This window comes from Cupressus sempervirens, chromosome 11 (genome assembly GCF_028749045.1).
Source record: "Cupressus sempervirens isolate cs-2001-9-10 chromosome 11, ASM2874904v1, whole genome shotgun sequence".
Lineage (NCBI taxonomy): Eukaryota > Viridiplantae > Streptophyta > Pinopsida > Cupressales > Cupressaceae > Cupressus > Cupressus sempervirens.
The window spans coordinates 357,085,896-357,108,685 of NC_143128.1; the positions used below are offsets into that span (position 1 = coordinate 357,085,896).

Consider the following 22,790-nt stretch of genomic DNA (forward strand, 5'->3'; position numbering starts at 1 on the left):
GAGAGAGGAAAAGAAGTACAGACACCGATAAAGACATGGTCTAACTGACTCTGCATGGGGCTAATGTCGTGGAAGGGAAACTCACTTGACAAAGGGAGAATGCCTAAAACAGCAAACAAATAATCCCCCCCATGGTGCTTTATGAAAATAGTGCAAGTACACCTGACTCAAAACAACGTTCATGACTCCCAGAATACAAAAGTGACAATTTATCGCAGTGCGAAATGAAAAAGTGCTTCAAAAAGATAGCTACAATGATCATAACTGAAAAAGGGCTGCAACAAAAGAAAGTACAGCTGAAAAGAAAGCAAACCATGCCAGGAAAATGATCCTCGGGCCTAAAACACTCAAAATATCCACCATAGAGCAAAAACGCCAAAACTATGATAGAAAGAGAAGAGGCCAAAAGTGAGGAAAAAAGATGACAGTTCTAAAAAGATGAGAAAACCAGCTTTCCAAAAATATAAAGTTTTCCAAAAACAGACATGGGACGCAAAAGATATGCATGCCGGAGTCAAAAAGAAGACTTCAGACTTTAACTGAAAAAATAGGCAATAAAAAAGCATCAAAACCTAAAAATACCTGCACCAAAATCTTTGTCTCAGAACCAGCTTTCCGGCACTTCTTTCGGATCAGAAAAATACCTCCGTATGCAAGAGTTATGGCCAAAAAACCAAAGGTAGGTCCAAAAACAATCGGGAGAGGTGCATGCAAGGGCTGATGCAGTGCTGACGTCATCAAGTCACGCAATTAAATTTGACGGCTTGGAGGCCGTCGTCACAAAAAAGAGTGCCACGTGGCAGTACGAACGATGACGTGGCAGGGGCCACGTGGCAATGTGCCACGTGGCACGCCTGCCACATGTCACGCACAAACTGGTGCTGACTGTGCTGCAGAGTTGGCTGAGCGGCGCTGACGGGCGGAGGCGGCCGCAGGGCGGCGGAGCCAGGAGGAGCCGCCGGCGGAGGGCAGCGGATGGGCAGCGGCCGGGAGGAGGCCGGGCAGCGGCGGAGCGCGGGCGGCGCTACCTGCAGCGGCCGCTGCGGGTGGCACGCAGGTGGCGCGGTGGTGGCCCGGCGGTGGCGCCCGAAAATGTATTTTTTTTTTATAAAAAAATTGTCGCTGCGTCCGTACAACCGTACGGCAGACTCCTGGAGGCCTCAAAAATTTGCCAAAATTGCCCTGTGTCCGAAATCGAAAAGTTTTATATGAATCCTGACTACAAACGGCCTTTCGGATCCAATGGTGATGTCCGTTCGGGCCCAAAGTGCTTCAAAAATTGCTGATCCCCTGATTTGAAGAAAAAATGCACAAACAAACTACGGTTTGTGACTTCAAATCATGGCTTCAAAATTTCTTCAACGAAGCAGCAGCAGGAAGGCTCTGATACCATGTTGGAGTTGAGGAAAGCCTACTCCGAAGACGCCAAGATCACCTGCATGCGAACCTGTCAAAGAGAAGCCATAGAAGGGAAGAGCATGGAGCACGGGCAAAAAAACCCTAAACGGACATGAGAGACACCATGAATGCAAACACAAGAAGAAAATGTATTTACAATAAGAAATGATGTTATGATCTGATTTTTTTACAATGAGAGAGAGCCCGAATATAAAGAGCTCATGGAAGCTTGTAGAACAAGCTGGAAGGAGGTAGAAGATAAGATTGACAACTCAGCACACATCCACAAAAAGTGGAATATGCTAAAAAAGGAGAAAACTTCCGAGTTGTCAACAACTAACCACTACATGCATTAAATACAAAAGTATTAAATAAATGCATGACCTAAGTAAGCTTAAGCAATAGAATAAATAATTAAATATAAATAATTTTGTTGTGATTGGGTACCTGATCTGGCCTTGTTGCCGCGACCCAATTCTCTTTCATAGCTGTGCTAGGTTAGCTTCCTCGCAAGCTTCGCTTAAGGGGGGGTGTTAGAGTAATTATTTGTTCTAACTTATTAATTAAATCACTTTGATTTAATTAATTAAGTTGCCTATTACTCTAGTTTTCTTAAGCTATCTTGTAGGTGCATATAATTAATATTCTATTAATTATATTGTGCAACCCTAGCTTTTTTAGGCTTTAGTTTCCCTTTTTGGGTTTCGTGATTCCTTTATAAGGATTCACCTCTTTGTATTTTATTGATTCACTTATTGGATTATATGTGATATTGCTCTTTGCATGTCCATAAGATGGATCTGGCTTTTTGGCCTCCTTGATTTTTCCTTGCCTCTGTTCTTTGCTTCATCCATGTGATAGGGTTATGCATGCAGGTGTTCTTGGGAGATTAGTTTTTCACCTAATCTAACAAAAACCACTACACAAATACCCATCTTGGACCTACTGTGTGCATCACCCCAACATCAAAAGATCCTTGAACAAGCTTTAAAAGAGTTACTAGTCCTAGATAACATTGATGTTTCCTAGTTCCAATTCATGGTTGAGAACCTATTTGTATCATAGCATATCACCTTTTCCCCTTGAGATATTCCTAAAGATAGACCTAACCACAATGACCTCCTTCATCTTGAAGTATTTATCCATAACGCGAAGGTTGGATGTGTCTTGATAGATGGAGGAGTAGGACTATACATTTGTACCCTTAAAGTTGTCAAGGATATAGGTTATTCTAAAGAAGATGTGGATCCCTCTTGCAGAATCACAATAAAGGCATATGATGATAGTGAATGCTTCTCCAAGGGCATCATCATCTTATCCATCAGAGTTAGTCTAGCTACTAAAAATACATTATTCTAGGTCTTAGATATCAAAATGAATTACAACATGATACTAGAATGCCCTTGGATCCATGTTATGCAAGAAATTCCTTCTACATATCATCAATATCTAAATTTTGCCCACAATAGTGTGGAAGTTACCATTGCTAGTGATCCAAACCTATTCCAATTTTGTAGCAGTCTTAAATATGCTACTGCATACAAAATCCCAACAAAAAATGAAGCAAAACCCATAGATTCCTCTAAATATGTGGATGCTGATATACTCCTCAATAAGGCCAAGAAAAAGATGAAGATTGAAGATAAAGGATATGGATAGTATTTTATGTCTCAAGTATTCCATATTAGGGAGTCACCACTTTCTCCCCAATCTTATGGTAAATCACACCTATTGCAAGCACAACGTTCTAAGATCAGTAAAACACATTTCACTTCTATCAATTTCATTAGTGGAGGTGGCCTACATCAAGAACATGTCTATGTGAATAAATTTGTCTATATTGAGAAAGAAAAAGTAGAAGAAGAACCCACTTTTATATATCCTAACAACTATGGACCTGGGTTTACTATCATGTAGAAGCAAGGCTATGATGGACACAGTGGTCTTGGATCTCAAAAAAAGGGATTAATTGAACCTATCACTACAAAAGAATGACCTCCTAGTTTGGGGCTTGGATTCGAACCATTATGAATTTTTCCTCCTAGTACTATGAAATCCATGTATGAGAGTGTGAATATTTCAAATGATGAAAAAGCATCTAAGGACACCCAACCTAAAATAAATAATCCTTATGCACTTGACCATATCTTTATTGATCCCAATGATGACATCCCCTCAAGTTATCCTGAACTATTGGATTGGGACCAATGTGGACCACCAATCTTCGATCAATTTAATAATGATGATGCTCTTATAAATGTATTGGAAGTCTATAAAGGTAGTACAATTGACAACCATAAAGAATCAATTTCTCCTGAAGTGAACACATTGGCATATTTTCAAGAGTCAACTCCATCTTCTAGTTACAAACTACAAACAAAGAAAAAAATAACAAGCATAGGTCTCTTGGTGAAAAGTGAAAGGAACCATTAAATTGTGAAAGAGAAAAAGCTAAATATCTCCCAAGGATACAAAATGAACAACTTGACACCATGAATATAAGTTTTCCAATATTCAATATGCCATGAAGTATTTTTGAGCTCTCTCGATCAGTGGTCATGCGGGAAGTCACCGGTCTCAATCCTCCTAGTTCTTCTTTATGTGCAACTACTTATACCTAAATCTAGCTACCCAACTTATATAACATCTAAAATAAAACCTCTATCCAACAAGCCTTTGTATATTTCATCATCAATGACATCCCATAGAAAGAATTAGTTGACCCATTCATCCTCAAATGCCTTGATTCATGAGAGGGAGACACTATCTTACATACAATACACTATGGTATATCTTGAGGCCTTTCTAGTGGTTTCATTTTAACTATAGACTCAAGAATTATCCTATGTAGTTATGGTTAGTCATGGATCCAAAGATTATCAGCTAGTAGCACCAACAATAGATTTGTTCTTAGCATGTATCAGCAAAATTCATGATTCTATTTGAAAGTCCTGAAAAAATATCAAAAAAATAGCAAAAAGCTTTGAAAAGAGAAAAAAGTGGAAAAAAAGTGAAAAAATGGATTCTTTGGTGAAGACCTAGTAAAGAGGTTCCTTGGCATGAAAATTTGAGTCAAGAGAAAAATTTCATCCAAAAGTGAAAACCTGGCCAAGAGGCACCATGTGTAATCAGTTACTACTCCTCCATCTATCGAGATTCCATCTGGCTTTTACCCCTTTTGCCATTCCTTGATCATATCCTTCATATTGAAAGATATCCTTAGTCACTTATAATGGCCCATTAACTGGTTAATGCCCATTGTTATCTTACCCAGGTGTCACCAGTCTGTAGATACTCTGTCTTTGGTCTCTGTACATAGTCTATGTCTCGTCTAGGGACATTTCACCTACATAGTGTGTGAGTTTGAACTTGAACTGGGGGAATCTCCTTAGGCACACATGATCCATTGGACTTATCACATATTAGATTGGAGCTAACCCTTATGATTGTTGAGCTATCATTTTTCACGATACTTAACGATAGGAATCCTTTCAAACTCCTCTCCTAAAAAACTAATTTGAGGATCAACTCCAAGGTTCCAGGTGATCTTGGAACCTACTAGAATCTACTCACTTGAAGATAAATGTGAATGTTCATGAGGAGGCCTTTTCTGGTTCAAATGATTTCGAGTGAGATGTAGAATCTGTTAGCTACTTCAAAATAAAACATGCAAAAAAAAGAACTATGTTTTTGTATTTTTTTATGTTTTCTAATGAATGTAATCTACTGATGAAACTAATATGAATTCCTAATTTAACAAGGGTTAGTAAAGCAAATAACAAGAACTTTTAGAGAAAAAACATGAAAGTAAAATCCTAATGGACATAAGCTATAGAAACAACACATCTGCGAGTTAAACTTTTGAAGAAATCAGTAGGTAACCAATGAAAATAGAAGTAGCACTTCCTTGATTCCACTGATGCAATCATTGATGGGAAACCTTAATAATCATATGATGTTTCACTTTTCATCAAATTGCAAGGTCATGGAAAGGGCGCTCATGCAAGAAAAAAGTTATGTAGAAAAAAATGGGTGATCTCTTCTTGAACTAGATACGTCAGTGGAATTCATAAAACCGTAACAAACACCAAAATTAAAAGATCACACAACCACAAATAATGCAATAAACTTTTGGCTCAATCACAATTCTATGAACATACATTCACAAAAATATGACACACTTAGGAAAGAATCACTACACTCCAAATGCGAGCACCAAAAGCATAGTATTATTGCAAAATAATGGCGATGACCTTGATTACATATTACATCCCTGTATTTATAAGAAAAATTCTCCTCAATTTAAGAAAAAAAATCTATTTATGTACAAACTAACTCTCTAACTCTTCCTAAGTAGGACTCCATCCATTTTATACCATTAATTGAATGCATGAGCCTTTACATGCCATAAAGCAAAGAAAGAATGAGAAAATAAGACAGAGAGAGACTTTAGTTGATGTAGGAGTGTTTGGAAGTGCCAAAAATAGAAGTTCTACCTTCATTGGGCATTTGTTGGAGTTAAACTGCTATCAAAATGCCTTTTTGATGTATGGAAAGCTCTAATTTTGGAACTAGCAGTTAATTATTAGTGCACCTCTAGAAAAGTGCATCTTAGAAGAAGCACACCTAATGCACTTGTGCATCTCTAACTTCTTCAAAAAAATTCCAACATGTTGTTGCAAAAAGTGCACTAGTGCAACAACGCACCTCAAGGGTCCAAAAATGCAAAATTTCACTCAGTGTCAAAAATGAAATTATGCCTTTTGGGTTTTGCTGAAATGGGGTTTTAGATCAATTTGGTGTACTTATTTTGATCCCTTCAATGATTTATACCCTCTTTATAGCCAAAAACTTTCATACATTTGAACTCCTTCTGCTTCTTCTATCTGAAATTCCAAGGAACCCGTGTTGAATCTTGTCATTAATAGTTGCATAAGACAAGAAACTTGTCCTAGTTTATGTGTTCAACCTCTGTGTTTTTTATTTTTTCTTCTCTCCAACTACACTATCCTTCCTGATGAGAGACTAGGTGATCTAGATTATCCAGAATGATCAAATGTTTGAAATTTTTTCACAAGATTTTCTAGGCATTTTTAAATGGCTTTTTTGGAGATCTTTTGCTGAAAATTTCAAGTTGACACTCTCATTGGTCCCTAAAATTGGGTAGCCAAAGGCTCCTTGTTTTAAGGGCTCAAATTATACCTTTAGTTCTTCTTTCCATTGATGTAAATGGTTCTAAATTCTGAGCTCTACATCAAAAGTTATGACCTTGACAAGTTGAGAATACCCTTTTTATCTACACAAAGAAGCAAACATTAGTCCGGAGAGTTGACAATAAAACCTCAAACAAACCCAGGATTGAAAATGTAAAAATAATCCAAAACATGCAAAAACTTCATTCAAACCTCTGATAAGAAAAAAAGAGCACACCTTGCGCATCTGTAAGGTGCACCTGGTGCACATTATCCTTTGCAAATTTTCAACACATAGGGTGCACAAAAACACACCTCATGGGGTGTGCTGATGCACACCCTATGTTGACTTAATCACATAAAACCAAACTAGAAAAATGAATACTAAAGTACATAGTAGGCACACCTCATTAGGTGCACTACTGCACACCTTAACTTGAAGTTTTAACATCATTTTCTTTTTTGTGTTAGGGTGAACAACAGAGGGGGCACACCTAACTAGGTGTGGTGGTGTGCTTAGAGCTCAAAGGTTGGAAGAAATAAATCAAGGGTGATGGAGTGAGGAGGGTCTTCAGATTACATAACCCAAGGTCCAAAGAAACCCTTGGTGCTATGCTACTATGCATCACCATAGGTGATGCCCTTCACTTACTCCTTTGGCACACTAGCACACCTAATAGGTGTCACCTAATAGGTGTGCTGGTGTGCCTCTCTTTTTTTGCAAAAAAAAAGACTTGTACTCCTAGTATTTTGAATTTTAGAAAATGGGATTTCAAACTGGGACCTAGATCTGACCAAAGACACTTAAAAAAAACTCAAACCTTGGACTAGGGCTCCAAAAAGCCAAAAAATAAAGTAGGGGGTCCCCATTTCAAGGCAAAATGGGGCATGTGTTGTGAAATCACAACAGATAGCCCTAACAAAAAGGAAGAAATGACAAAGGCATTTCTTCATCAACAAACATTCATTTGATATGTGCTAAACATCAACTAAATTTTGAACTTTCCAAGCATATTTTGAGTCATTTTATAGTCAAAACCTCAGAATCTCAAATCTCCAAGTTTAGTGTATGTTAAGTGTATCCATTTCCTTTGACATCTTAGGATGTAGTCTATCAAAATTTTTGACAACTTGGAAACAACCTTCCACCCCATCTGGCCCATTGTTTGGGAATCTTCATGAAAGTTGTTTATCAATCCTTTGTTTGACCAAATGAGAGAATCAGTTATTAGGGCTCTTAATGAGTTTGCACTTTTTATTTGAAGTCCTAGGTAATCTTCTGAATACTTGTTTCACGTAGCTCATAATGTCTCCATTTGATTCTTTTGAAGAAGTAATTTTTTTGAAACTAGATAGCTTATTTATAGTGTGTATCCATATCACTAGATTACCATTCTCAGAATTTGCAGAATCTTTCATTCTTAACACCTTTTATTCTTTTTTATTTTCTTTATGTATCCTAATCATTCTTAGACTGTGTGGCCAATACATTGGTGTCATTTCTTAGATTCAATCTTTAGTGAACATCCCTTGGGTTCCTCTTTTAAGAACTTTTTAGAAACTCTCACGCCAAACAATGATCTTAGCAATTCCTTCAAGAAGATCCTTCTGTTTGAACTAGTAGGGTCTAGACTATCCCTTGTTTCTTTCATCCTTGGTTTGAAAACACCTAAGATAGTCGATCTTTAAATTTGTAAAAGTGTTGAGAACTTGTCAATCTGCAATCCTAAATTCAAGACTAAAAGTCCTCTATTATTGCAAGTAACATTCATTCCTCAGTTCGTACAAGAAACAAAATCATTAAAATGTTTTGACAAAGAAATACCTCTTCCCAAAAGTTGAAACCAAAAAGTGGTTTAATGATATACGTCAAGATAAAATCTTGAGTGCACCAAACCCCCAGACTAATATGACTAAAAAAGGAAAAAGAAACAAAAAGAAATGAAACACAAACAAAAAGACTCGACTCAAAGAAAACTAACACCTAAAGGCTAAAAGACTAAGAAAACAAAAAAAAAAAAAAACAAAAACTTATCTATAGAAAACCTTGAATAATAAGAATGTGTATTTCTCATGATGTCCAATACTAATGAAATAACCCATATAGTACTAAGAAAAGCTGATTTTTCTTTGTACTCAAAAAAATAAAATTTGGATGATCTTGGTTCAAATTCTAAGTATAAATCACACAAAATCAGAAGTTGCGATAACTCTCCATGACCATGATTAATCTAAAAACAAGTTCTCTTACCTTTAGCATCATATTCAAATTGGAAATCATCAAACTCAAAGGGATAATGAGAAAATATCACCTGATCTAGTGAGTCCCCCACCATAGGGGTATACTCAAACATTGTAATTTCTATTTCTAGTGGTCTTATCCCATGGTACACAACTTCACACGTACCTAGAAACACTTTAGGTTTTGTTGGCTCTTGATTTAATAGTTTTGAAAATAACCAAGAGACCAGACCAATACATCTAAGGTTAGAAAATTCCTATAATGGATGCACTTGACTACAGTCTTGGGCCAACTATAAGGATAATTCCTTCTTCTTCAGGATTTGTAAGACCTAGGTAGGTGGACCTCAAATTCTTTATATGGTACTAGTGTAAAGGCATACAACTGAATCTAAATAATAGATAAAATCCTTTAATCTTCTATGAGAGATATTCAATTGATAATTTGGATCTCAGCATAACCTAGGTATGTAACAATAGAGGACATGTAATCTCTAAGCTAACCAGTCCCTTATCCATTGGGCATCAACTAAACCTTAACACAAAAATTAAAATCCTAATATACTCATACATTCAAACATCTGATCTATCTATTTGATTTGCAAATAGATATCAATCTTCATAAAAAATCTCATACTTATGGTGAAATCCTTTTGGTGTAACCTACAACCTTGTCAATGTAAACAAGCATTTAAATGGATCTTTGTTCCAACAATAAATTCATCCTGACATACAACCTTAAGGGATTGCAACTGAGTTTAAGCTCTTTGTTCTCAAACACAAAACATTACAAATAACAAAAATAAGAGATGAGAATCAGAATGAAACTAAAAGAGATGAAGCTCTTGTATTAATTTCCTTGAAAACAATACATCATCTGTATGCCAAAATTTAGTAAATAATAAATGAATGACTGTATAATATGAATACTTCCAAAAGAAATACACTACTGTTGTTCATAAAAAAAGAACACTGAGAAAATGGTATCACAACTCTGAAAATTGGAGCCAACCTTATGGTCTCACAAGTCATAAAAATGGGAACCTATACAAAGAGTAGAGAGGAAGCATATATAGAAGAGAAGATATTTTCAAGCTCTAGAAGTTGAATTTGACATATGTCCTATTGGAAATGTCTTCAATTTGAAGTTGTTGAAACTGATCTTCAATTGCCTGCAACCAAAAACCATAAATGATGTAGAAATATCCTATATATCTCACTTAAAAACAATTAGCAAAAAATCCTCTTGAGAACACATCAGGTACAAATCAAATTTGCTGGAGGCTCAAAATTTGATTTAGCTGGTCACATCTGCTTTTGCTGTGAAGCTCAACTTGTGTTGTTGCCAAAAAACATAATTTGCAACCAACTACATTTAAAACCATTATATCACCCTCAAAATTGTTGATAAAGTCACACATGATGAAATCATGGCTATATCTAATTGTAATTTCATCTGCAACATCAAATTTGCACTTTTCACTAAGAAGCCCCCAAAATTACAAATCCTCCTATAGTTGTTTCTAGTTAAAACCTACCCAAAATTTGACCGCAAAAATGGAGAGTTTCTTTCTTGTCAATTCCCTTAATATATTATTCTGCCTATTTCACACAAAATTTGTGTCCCTGAGGTGCATTCAAAATTTTGGCTCCCAGACTATGATCAGCATTAAAAAAATGAAAATTTTAAACTGTTTATATAGTATGAACTATATAAAAACATTTAATTCAAAATGTTTCAATCTCTAAAAATATGGTGCTTTCATATTAGAAGAATTTTATTTAAAATCCTTTTTTTATCATTTTCTATTTGCCCCCAATCATCTAGTGCAATTTGTCAGATTTTCATTTGACCATCATCACCTAGCGAGTCCTGCTTTACATAAGCATTTGAAATATTTTAATTTGAAATTTATGCACCATGAAATTGTAATATCATAGGCCTCATATTTCTTACTCTCAATCCCATGATATATTCGTAACATCTCTGCATGAATTTTTTACCCTTCTGATGCTATGATAACCTCATAATATCTTACCTTTAAAAACTTGTTTTTACAATCTCATGAACTCATGAGATTTTATTTCTCCATCTTACCTATCGTAGCATCTTATATCTCCATTCTTGACCCTTCGACCATATGACAAAGTCCCATTTTGGAGCATTGTAGAGATTTTAAAATTATTCCATGATCCTACGAAATTTGTAGGATCATAAGCTTCCACAATCCACCTAGTGATCATATGATGTCTATTTCCCATCGTAGCATCAGGGCCTCCCATTTTATCCTCCACAATCTCATGATAAACACTTGGAAACCAAAGTCAAAACTTTTTTTGACTTTACATGCCAACTAGCCCAATGGGCCCCTGTGAGCATGCATCCACATCGTCCTAAAGTGGGTTGCTTTAGTTATTTGACAATTGTGCTTTTGGGGTTATAAAATTAAATGTTTACCTCCACCCATCCAATGTGGGACAAACTGGATTCAAAGAATCATGGACCTGCACACTCCTATAGCTAATATTCTTGTCGTCTATGGATATTTTGAGGCACATTGTTGCTTTCTCCAATGTGTGGAGCTCCCTCTCTATTGGTCATTTTTATTTTTTGTGGATCTCTTTGCATGTGTGGTCTTCAAACTTTTCGTACTAGACATAAATTGCTTCTCCATTTTTCCTTCAATGTCATGGAGACCCTACCTATAGGTGGTGCCATGTCTAATGCTACGGCTTATTCTTATTCCTGCACATGGATTTCTACCATGTATGGCCTCTTGCCTTCTTCCTCTACCATCAAAAACATTGCCAATCTCCCTTTATCTCTCTGCAAATGGAAACTTTGTTATGGGCTACTCCTTCTCACGTGAGGTGCAGGCTGTGGGTGCTTCAAAACATGGGCCGCTCTGCCTCTTGATGCCTAGAATGATGGTTTATTTCCTCTTTGCTATTGTTGATTGTTCCCCTACAAATCATGCGGATCCCTATTGATGCGTTAAGTGCAGCTGCTTCATCTTGGCATGGGGTGTTTCTATGGTCTCCTCCTTCACATTTATTATTGTCGGCTCCCCTGCCACACATGGGTGACTTCCTCTCATGCGGCATGGATTTCTTCCTTTAACATTGTGGAGCTCCCTTGCAAACTATAGGCCTTCCTAACGTGGGAGGGAGTTACAAGCCACATCTACTGGTGAGCTCATTCCATTAGTTTTCTACTAGCCATGAAAGCTCTCCAGTATGCCAATTAAGACATGCTTTCATAGAAATGTATATCAAAACTTCTACAAGAGATGCAATGTAACTAACTAACTGCTTTACCTATGACTACTGAGGCTAGTTCTTGTATAGAACTTTTGAAACCACAACAAATTTTCTCTTTTTCTCTCTTTCAAGAGACACATTACCAAAATTTCCCCTTCCTAGTGGCTTACCAATGTGGAAGTCATTCAATGCTCACCATTTATCATGCTTCTCACAAGCATTTATTTCCTTATGACAATATCTTTCTCTTAAATGTGAAGAACAATTTTTTTAAAAATAAATTGGGCATTAAGTACATTTAAGCCTCAATTGGCTACAACCGAGATGTAAAGAAAAAATCCTTAACTTTGATTAATTCTTCCTCACACATTTGGTAATGAATTTAAAACTTGAAATGCCCCAGTCTGAGAATCATATATCCTACCCATTTCATCCTATTAGCACATTATTCCCATAATACTATCTTAGTAATTTAATGATAATCAGTTGGGCCCCAAAATGGGTCCATCTAAAAAAAAATTCATTTTTAGGTAACTAACATTGCACAATGATCCAATGATCATCTCGAACTATCTAAAATCAAATTTGGGTAGTGAATCATCATTAAAACTCATTTTAAATCATTTCCTCACCACTATGAAATTTGTGTCACGAGGCCTGTTGCCTGGCTTTAAAAACTAACATAAACACCTAACCGAGCTCTAAAACTCTAAACTTCTATTCTTTTTGAAATACTTAATAGGCCAGCCAAATCTTGTCACATGATGACATAGGGGTTAAAAGATATTGACCTTCGAACATGCCCACTTAAAATCACTTGCAAATAAACATATTAGAAAGCCACAAAGTGTGTTTGGTTTTGGCTTTGAAAATTGGGAAAACAGATGTTTGAGGTGATGAAAACTGGGGAATTTGTTCTTTGCCATGAGGGGAATATAATTCTATGATTTGGGCTCATGACAAATAACAGGACGCATTTGGGCTAAGGTCTGAAGTTGGCTACCAAGATTTGTAGGACTGGAAACATCAGTAGAAAAGTATTTTTTGCAAATGGAATGACCATGGGATAGTGTGCAGACAAATTTTTCAAGGTTTGAAAATTGGCACACTTGTAGTATTTTTAGTATAGAACATAGTGGTATAATCCATTTGGTCCCACCAATCAAAAACTTAAATTTATAATATCACAACCAGGGGTATGGATCAATCTACATTTCTGATTACCAGTGAAACTTTATAAATTGCAAACAGAATCACATTTGAAAAATGATCAAATGGAGTCATCATAAGCTAAAATAAATAATGTAGCAAGTCTCTAAGCCCTATAAAATTATGTAAAAGGAATTTTCTTATTTGGGTCAATTGTTCAAAATTTATAACTTGTCAAACAAGGCTACCTAGAATTATGAACAATATGCAGATTTACAACATAGGCAATTGACAAACTTTGAGACATTCAAAACCTAGTCAAAATAAGTCAAAATGACTTGAAACTTGGAACATAAGTTCTTTGATATGAATAATAAATATCTTCAAAGTGGTGAATTTTTAATCTTAACCGGGTAAAAGATATTCAAAATAAAATTGGGCCCTCTATTGTTGTTTGACACTTAGGCAGAATTGCAAAATATGGCACTAGCTCAAAACAGGACTTCACAGAATGATTCAGATTTTAAATAGATCTTAAATTGTTCCAAAAACTTGATCTCAAAATAATTCTAATCCCTTATTGATGCTAGTGGTAGATTGAGGTACCAATTGAATGCCATTTTGCCCAAAGTGTAAGGAAAAAGGTGGTATACCATGTCCATATGTTGAATCTAGTTTTGATTACAAATCTCTTTGAAGATTTTAATATGATCTTTTGTTGTTCATGATTCTCTATAGATTAACCTTGGGAACAAAAAATTAGGATTTTTTGACAAGTCATGTAATGGTCCAGTTAGGTTCAAAGGTGAACTTTGAGCATTGAAGAAAGACATGGTACATAATGATGGAAATGTGTGAAGTAGAATGTAAAGTGAACAATGATGATGGAATGTGTAATGTGAATGGGTGGAGTTCTTGGTATCTCTTTATCATTGTGATTCTTGTGAAAGTGACTGAGTTCTAGGAACTATTTTTATTCTAGAAAAGTGCACCACTAAAGAAGAATACTTTCTCAAAATAGCACACCTGCGGACCTTTGCACCTATGCACCTCCTAAAATTTCACAGACTTGGTCTTTTTTTTCAAAATTGTAGATTTTTCAAATACCAACTTGGGTTTTTCAAGCTGAATGGTTTTGAGGCCCTCCTTCTAGTGCCACCTCTATTGAGCTATCATTTTGCATGATGCTTAATGGCAGGAATCCTTTCAAACTCCTCTCTTGAAAAGCTAATATGAGGATCAAATCCAAGGTTCTAGGTGATCTTGCAACCTACTAGAATCTTCTCAGTTGAAGATAAATGTGAATGCTTAGGAGGAGGCCTTTGTTGGTTTGAATTATTTCAAGTAAGATGTAGAATCTATTCATTGCTTCAAAATAAAACATGCAAAAAAAATAACTATGTTTTTGTATTTTTTATGTTTTCCAATGAATGTGTTGGGAGTAAAAATTGCATGGGCGGCAATTTTGAGTACCATTGAGAAAATCAAGCCCCCTAAATGCATATGTACCTGGCTATACCTTTGAGTCCTGTGAGGTGTTTAATGTTTCTAACACCTTTCATTTAGTTCATCTATGTGTTCCATGAAGTCAAATTTCTATTCCGAGCTAGTTCGTGAAGTCCTGTTTTGAGCTAGTGTCAAATCTACATTTTCACCCAAGTGTCAAACAGTGACAAGAGGCCATGTTTGCATCTAGATATCTCGCACCCAAAAATGTTTTGTAATTTTCCACTTTGGGAGTATCTGGTGTCCATACTTGAGAACCCATGTTTCAGATTTTGAGTTGTTTCGAGTCTATTTGACTAGATTTTGAATCACTCAAAGTTGGTCATGTAATGTTGTCATGCTGATGCACTTTGTTCTAATTCTAGGAAGCCCTATTTGATGTGTTATAACTTTTGACTAGTTGACAAAAATGTTGAAATTCCTTTTGCATTGCATTATAGACATTAGAGACTTGTTATGTTCCAAGTTTCAAGTTATGACAAATCCATTTGGTCACTTTTCAAACGCAATTCCAAATGGAATTTCTATCTTTTATTGGTGTCAGTATTTCTAGATTGTTTGGTACCCTGTTTGTGACATTATAACTCCTGATCCATGATTGGTAGGATCAAATGGATTATACCACTATATTTTCCTCTAGAAATACTTTAAGTGTGCCAATTTGTAAGTCATGACAAACCCATTTGCACACTTTTCCAGATCAATACCATTTGTAAAAATCACTTTTCTATCATTATCTCAATCTGTAAAATCCAAATAGCCTACTTTGACTGCTCACCATTTATGCCCAGTTATTCATCATGAGCCCAAATCATAGATTTCTACTCTCCTCATGATAGAGAACCAACACCCCAAGTTTCATTCCTCCAAGTGTCCATTTGCCCAATTTTCAAAGCCAAATCTGAACCTACTTTATTAATTTCTAACATGTTTTTGTGCAAGTAGTTCTGAGGATTCAACTTTGATGGTCAATATCTTTTGACCCCAAATTTTTCATGAGACGAGATTTGACAGGGTGCAAGAGTGCAGAGCAAAGAATCAGTATCTCAAATTTCAAAGCCCGGTTATCTATTTGGATCATTTTTTTAGGGTAGTCAAAGGACCTCCTGATGCAAAGCTGACAATTTGCAGTAAAGGGTAAAAATGAGGTTTTAATGATGGTTCAGTGATTCAACTTGATTCTAATCAATTCAGGATGATCAATAGATCAATTTGAAGGTTCAGTTGTCTGAAAATGAAAAAAAATTAGCTGGACCCACTTTGGGGCCCAATTGATTCCATTAGATGAGCCTGAGCTTCATAGAATCCTGAGGGTTTCTTGATAACATAGAAATGGGGAACTGAGTACAAGAAGAATTAAGGTTATAAAAAAGGGTAAAATAGGCACATCCAATATAAGATGAATCAGAGGATACACAAGAGGAAAGTACAATTCAATTTCCCAAAGGTAATGAGGTTAATGGTAAAATGTGTTGCCCATGTTGAATGATGACATGTAAGAAATCAAAACCATTGTCTCATTAAATACTACTAAGGATGATATGAGTATTTTAGTGGATACCCTATATACGATGGAAAGAGTCTATTAGAGATTGAGAATATGAATAAACACCTTGGAGCTTTGGAGATCGAAAGAGAGATGCATGTTCGGGATTACAAATTATAGAATTGGCTAAATCATTATTTTAATCAAGGAGGAAAGGAAATTTAAAAAATAAATAAAGTCAAAGCTATCTTGGAGAAATCTACAAAATAGGGGAGGATTCTAGAAGAGCTCCTACGCATGATAAAGAAAATAATGCATGGTCAAAGGCAAGAATCAATACACGTATGGAATAAAAAGAAATCCTATGCCAAATCTAAAAGAGCAGTCCATGGCTTAAAGAAAAACTAGCTAGGAGAAAAAGCTCTACCCACACATGTAAAAATGACTCCACACATAGCAAAGGCAAAGCCACAGTCTGCTAAGAGGAATATGCTATGTTATAAGATTAAAACTCCAAGCCAATAAAAGGAGATCCAAGCTATAGACAAAAGGTTCTCCAGTGAATAGTTGGCCCATACAAAGAACATAACAAACCATCCCATAGCAAAAGATGAAGCTAGTCAACACATTGGAGAAAACACATAGGTAAGGGAAGCTCCACGCATCAAGATCAAACCTATGGCAACAGACCATGAAATCACATGTTGAAAGACACATTCACACAATCAAATGATGTCCTTTGTTGCATTAGACTCATCTTGGTTAAGAAAAGGAATAGTCATGGCTTATGCACAAGGAAGAGGCATCTTAGAAAAGAACTCATCCCAAGCAATAAAGGGATTCCCACATTCAATGTGCAGAGAAGAGACAAATACTCACGCCGAATGATGAAGAAGGCTCAGTGCTTGAAGAGTAGAGGAATCCATAGAAAAGAAAAGTGGCAGGGGGCAATGGAAGCCACAAGTGAAAAGAATAGGGAGCTCACATTGATAAAATGTCATAGTTTGAAATGCAATTGAAGATCAGACCCTCATGCCATAAAGCAAGGGATGCTCAGTGTTAAACATTAGCTACTGCAAGCAAAGAATCCATGCCTGAACTGGAGGAAGGCTATCCCACAGCAGAGATCCCTTGTAGTGCTCATAGCCTAGAAGATTCAAAGCAAGTCAATGCAATTAAAAGGGGAAAAGACTACATGTAAGAAAAAGAACGCAAGCTGCCAACACATGTAGAAGCCACCGGTTCAAGGAGGAAGGTGACAGAGTTTGAAGCCATCTAGCAGTGAGAAAAGCTCATGCCTCTTAACAAGCAATGCCTACAAAAAATATCCAACGCAATGTATGAAGGTAGCTTCACGCAAGTAGGTAGGGGAGCTTATGGGGAATGAAGTCTAAGAAGATGTTGAAAGAAAGAAACCCGCAGCAAAAAGCCTCCACACGCAACAGGAGAATCCAAGCGGCTATTAGAAGGTCCATGCATGAATAGAAGGAAAGCATTGAAATTATTTGATCCCACATTCATCATGGGTGGGTTTTCCAAGCCAATAAATACATCAACACATACACTATAACATGTATTAAGGAATTGGGCTTTTGCAAGCCACTCAAGCATGCATTGTGGGCCTGTGCTAAGCTAGAGGAAATAATGTGCAATTTTGAATGAACTGACAAGTGAGATGATGTGGTGCTCAAAATGGAGATTCACCAAGATCATGACATGTGTCAAGATGGATGATGGGCACATGCCTGCAAAAGCAAAAGCAAATTGATCGATGTTTAAGGAATGCAAGATTGCGGGATGCTGACATGTGTTAGTGGGTCTCGTGCACAATGGCATGGCATTTAGGAGCACGAGATGCTACCATGTGGTAATTCCAATGAATGGTGCAATTTTGCATTTCAAAGATGCAAGCTGAATAAACAATGCAATAAAGTGGGCGTGTGACACATGGCATCAGGCCTAGAGTAGATGGTGATGTGGTAGATGATGCAAATTGAGTAGCCAATTAGGAAACACCATGTGGCTTGGTCAATAGAGGGTTGACCTTGAGATTTAAGGGGAAAGATTTAAAGTCATAAAATTTTATTATTTTAAATCCCTTCTCAAATGGGCATACATGCAAGTTTTAAATCAAAAAGGGCATTTAATATAAAGTCTGAACTTTAGATTGATTTAAATTTTTAAAAATTTAAATTTCAAGATATGTAGACTTGAGTTTTCTAGCAGAGGGGGAAATTTTCAAATTGACTTTCTAGGCATTTTCATTAGGCTAAATATGCAATATTATATATCATCGAAATCGAGAGAATCTAATTTTTTTACTTATGTAGTTAGTTTCTGTATAGGAAGCAATCTGTTTGAGCTATAAGAGGTTTTCTTCCAGATTCCTATTTTGCAATTGTATTTAGGTGAGGAAGTTCAAAACTGATTTTTGACATAGTAATGACCTGAATATCAGTAAAAGATAGTGAAAATGCAGTTTGGGTCAAATTCTGATCACATTCACTCAGTAAAAACTCAAATTTCACCAGAGTTTCATAAAGTTTTCAGATATTTTGGTTGTAGAATGGTTTTCATCATTGAGCAGAGACATTTACAAGTTTGTTACAAAGTAATGATGAAAAAAAATTAGATCAAAATGGTAGAAAGAGGAAAGAAGTTTTTAGTTGCAGGAGGTAGAATTCCAAGTGGACACATGTCAGGCATAGATCAAATTTGGGAATTCATCTTCTCCTATATCTTTCTATCTTTCTTTCATTGTAGGGGTTGACAATTTTCTCTGGGTAATACCAGTAGGGTTCCAGTGTTTTACTGTGACATCATTCTTTAGCATAATTTTCTCATGTGAACAGTAGTAGTGCAGATAATACAGCAAGTTCTGATATGTTAGGTGTTTTCATATTTTGATTTTATGCATCTAAATGTATAGTTTCAAGGAAATCAATACAAATGAGCAAGCATTTCATTAGTTTCATTCTTATTCTCCTCTCCTATCTTAGTAATCTATAGTCTTATGTGGTCTTGGAACAAAGATCTGAGATCCATTTGCATCCCCTTTAGGTTGTATGTCTGATGTATTTTGCTATTGGAACAAAGGGCCAAGTAAATGCCTGATGTGTTTGATAGGGTTACTGGTCATTTTGAGAAGGATCTGAATGAACACTGATGTCTAAATCACAAGGTGATTAGATAGATCTGATATTTGGGAATACAAAATATGTCCTGATGTCACAGATGTATGTTTTGAATTCATGGAATTGCCCAATGGATTAGGCATTGATCAGTTATAGGATTAGTTGTTATATTGCTGCATATTTGGGGTTATGTTGATAATCAACATCAACAATCAATTGTATTTCCCTTTTAGGTTGAAGAACCTAAATTTCTAACCCTCACTCAGCTTGTGCATTTCATAGAGTTGTAATTAACTATTGCACTTCTTTTTTACTACATAAGTATTAGAAGATTAAGGGGTTTTCATCTACTTAATAGATTCAGGGATACATTTTTGTACTGGTACAATCGACTGAATCTAAGGTCCACCTGCCTAGGTTTTGTAGAGCCTAAAGTAGAAGAAGGGTCATGCCTTATAGTTGGCCTAGTGTCTAAAATTGCATGTTGAAAATGGGAATTAGCTGCCCCTAGATATGTCGGGTTCACATCAGGGTAATTGGAAACCTACAACATTTTCAAACACCAACAAAATGCAATCTAATGATACAACTAATATGAATTCCTAATTTAAGAAGGGGTTAGTAAAGCAAATAATAAGAACTTTTAAAGAAAACAACATGAAAGTGAAATCCTAATAGACATAAGCTATAGAAAACAACATGTCTGTGAGTTAAACTTTTGAAGAAATCAGTAGGTAACCAATGAAAATAGGAGCAGCACTTCCTTGATTCCACTAATGCAATCATTGATGGGAAACTTTAATAATCCTATGATGTTTCACTCTTTATCAAATTTCAAGGCCACAAAAAGTGTGCTCATACGAGACAAAACATTATGCAGGAACAAAATGGGTGATCTCTTCTTGAACTAGATACTTCAACAGAATTTGTAGAACCGTAGCAAACACTAGAATTAAAAGATTGCACAACAAAAAATAATGCAATAAAATTTTGGCTCAATCACAATTCTATGAATATACATTCACAAAAATATGACACACTTAGGAAAGAATCACTACACTCCAAATGCGAGCACCAAAAGCATAATATTATTGCAAAATAATGATGACAACCTTGATTACATATTACATTCCTATATTTATAATAAATCTTCTCCTTAATTTGTCTTGAGAGTGAGATATATCTCCATGCAATCATATGCTTCTAAACTAATAAAACAAATCTATCTATGTACAAACTAACTATCTAACTCTTGCTAAGTAGGACTCCATCCATTTTATATCATTAATTGGATGCATGAACCTTCACATTTCATAAAGCAAAGAAAACATGACAAAATAAAAAAGATAAATACTTAGTTGATGTAGGAGTGTTTGGAAGTGCCAAAAGTAGAAGTTCAACCTTCACTGGGCATCTGTCAAAGTTAAACTACTGTCAGAATGCATTTTTGGTGCATGGAAAGCTCTACTTTTTGAACTAGCAGTTAACTATCAACGCACCTCTAGAAATTGCACCTTGAAAGAAGTGCACCTAGCACACCTATGCACCTCTGACTTCTTCAAAAAAATTCCAACACATTGTTGCAAAAAGCACACTAGCATAGTAGCAGAGCTATGCACCAACGCAATAGTGCACCTCAAGGGTCCAAAAATGCAAAATTTCACTGATTATCAAAGATGAAATTCTACCTTCTGATTTTTTCTCAAATGGGGTTTTAGATTAGTTTATTTTACTTATTTTGATCCCTTTGATGATTTATACCATCTTTATAACCAAAAACTTTCATACATTTGAACTCCTTTTGCTTCTTCTATATGAAATTCCAAGGAACCCATGTTGAATCTTGTCATTACTAGTTGCATAAGATGAGAAACCTGTTTTGGTTTATGTGTTCAACCTCAGTATCTTCGATCTTTTCTTCTCTCCAACTACCCTATCCTTCTTGGTAAGAGACTAGGTGATCTAGATTATCTAGAATGATCAAATGTTTGAAAAATTTTCACAAGATTTTCTAGGCATTTTTAAATGGCTTTTTCAGAGGTCTTCTGCTCAAAATTTCAAGTTGAAACTTTTATTGGTCCCTAAAATTGGATAGTCAAAGGCTCCCTATTTTAGGTACTAAAATTAAATCTTTAGTTATTCTTTCCAACAATTATGAATTATGAGCTCTACGTCGAAAGTTATGATCCCAACAAGTTGAGGATGCCCTTTTTATCTACACAAAGAAACAAACATTAGTCTAGAGAGTTGAAAATCAAACCTTAAACAAACCCTAATTATGACAAAAAAAGATTGAGAATACAAAAACATTACGAAATACATAAAAACTTCATTCAAACCTCTGATAAGCAAAAATGAGTGCACCCGGTGCACCTAGTGCGCATTATCCTTTGAAAAGTTTCAATACATATGGTGTGCAACAGCGCACCTCATGGGGTGCACTAACGTGCACAAAATGTTGACTTAAACAATAAAACCAAACCAAAAATATGAATACTAAAGTGCACAGTAGGCGCACCTCATTAGGTGCATTACGGTGCACCCTAACTCAAACTTTTAACATTGTTTTCTTTTTTGCGTTAGGGTGAATAGTGGAAGAGGTGCACCTAACTCGGTGTGGTGGTGTACTAAGAGCTCAAAGGCTGTAAGAAATAAATCAAGGGTGAGGGATTAAGGAGGGTCTTCGGATTACATAGCCTAGGGTACAAGGAAACCCTTGGTACTACACTACTATGCATCACTACAAGTGATGCCCTAGGCTTAGTCCTTTGGCACACTAGTGCACCTAATGAGATGCACTGGTGTGCCTCTCTTTTTTTGCAAAAAATGACTTGTACTCTTAGAATTTTAATTTTTAGAAACTAGGCTTTCAAATCGGGACCCAGATCTAACCAAAGACACTTAAGAAAAACTTAGACCCTAGACTAGGGCTCCAAAAAGCCAAAAAATAAAGTAGGAGGTCCCCATTTCTAGGCAAAATGGGGCATGCATTGTGAAACCACAATAGATAGCCCTGACAAAAAAGAAGAAATGACAAAGGTATTTCTTCATCAAAAAACATTCCTTTGATATGTGTCAAACATGTCATATCCCCATTTTAAGATAGAATTTTAATAATTATTAGATAATACAATACTATTAAATAAATAATAAACTATATTAAGACTAATACTAAAATATAAAACAAGAAAATAATAATTATCTAATCTATATTATTATTAAAATAATATTTAGTATGATATTTTAAATAATTAATAATAATAATAAAATTTCAATGAGTAAAGAAATAAATTAAATTAAATATAAGAGACAATATTGTAGAAAGTATATTAAATTTCTAAATAGAATTTTATAATAAATACAAGTAAGTAAGTAAATAAATAATATAACATAGAATAATATAAATTAATTAAATCTAATGAA

The 22,790-nt window shown here is 35.6% G+C and overlaps 1 pseudogene; it reads left to right on the top strand.

Moving 5' to 3' along the window:
- Nucleotides 1-836: 836 nt before the first annotated feature.
- LOC149529549 (mitochondrial arginine transporter BAC1-like) overlaps nucleotides 837-22,790 on the top strand; it is a 43,180-nt pseudogene continuing 21,226 nt past the window's right edge.